Below are 1335 nucleotides of genomic sequence, written 5' to 3'. Positions count from 1 at the left end.
TGGGGGGTTATGGGGAGCTGTATTGGGGTGTTTGGGGGGCTGTGAGGAGCTGTATTGGGGGTGTATTGGGGTGTTTGGGGGCTATGAGGAGCTGTATTGGGGGTGTATTGGGGTGTTTGGGGGGCTATGAGGTGCTGTATTGGGGGTGTATTGGGGGGCTGTGGGTGCTGTATTGTGGAGCTGTATTGGGGTGTTTGGGGGGTTATGGGGAGCTGTATTGGGGTGTTTGGGGGGCTGTGAGGTGCCGTATTGTGGGGCTGTATTGGGGTGTTTGGGGGGCTATGAGGAGCTGTATTGGGGTGTTTGGGGGGTTATGGGGAGCTGTATTTGGGGTCTGTATTGGGGTGTGGGGGGGCTGTGAGGAGCTGTATTGGGGGTGTATTGGGGTGTTTGGGGGGCTATGAGGAGCTGTATTGGGGGTGTATTGGGGTGTTTGGGGGGCTATGAGGAGCTGTATTGGGGTGTTTGGGGGGTTATGGGGAGCTGTATTTGGCTGTATTGGGGTGTGTGGGGGGCTGTGAGGTGCTGTATTGGGGTGTTTGGGGGGTTATGGGGAGCTGTATTTGGGGACTGTATTGGGGCTGTTTTGGGATGGTTGTGTTTCTGGGGACCAGGGCGTTGTTTGGGGCTCTGGCTGGGGGGAGGAGCGCTGGTTTTTGGGGTGCGGGTCCAGCCCCTCCTTGTCCAATCCAACCTCCCACCTCTGCATGTCCCCCAGCTCGCCCTGCGGGGGGCAGCAGTCACTTCTGTTTGTCAAGCCCAAGGAGGCAGTTCTGGGGGTGAGTCCCATTGGCGGGGATCGTGGGGTCCTGAGAACACCAATTACCCGAACCCACCGCCGCCTTCCACAATGCACCGGGGTAGCCAGAGTTGTGAGGGGCCTGGGGGTGGGAGAGGACCGGGGGCCGAGAGTGTTTGGGCACATGGCAACCGGGGGCAGGCTGGGGGGCTTTCCTGTTTGTCCCCAGCTGAGCTCTCTGTCCCCATCCCCATATGCCCTTGCTGCATGTCCGTCCCCAGACACCCCCTCTGGCTAGCTATCCCCGCACGTCTGTCTGTCCGTCCGTCCCCAGACACCCCCTCTGGCAAGCTACCCTGTCCCCGTACACCCCTGTCTGTCTATTCATCTATCCCCATATACATCCTCTGTCTGTCTGTCCATCTATCTATCTAGCTAGCTATCCTCTACACTGTCTGCAATCTATCTATCTATCTGTCTATCTATCCCCACACCCCCTCTATCTATCTATCTATCTATCTATCCCCATACACCCCCTCTATCTATCTATCTATCTATCTATCTATCTATCTATCTATCCCCACACACCCCATCTC

This window comes from Terrapene carolina, unplaced genomic scaffold (genome assembly GCF_002925995.2).
Source record: "Terrapene carolina triunguis isolate 2854851 unplaced genomic scaffold, T_m_triunguis-2.0 Scaffold833, whole genome shotgun sequence".
Classification (NCBI taxonomy): Eukaryota; Metazoa; Chordata; order Testudines; family Emydidae; genus Terrapene; species Terrapene triunguis.
Note: the sequence above shows the minus strand (reverse complement) of the source record.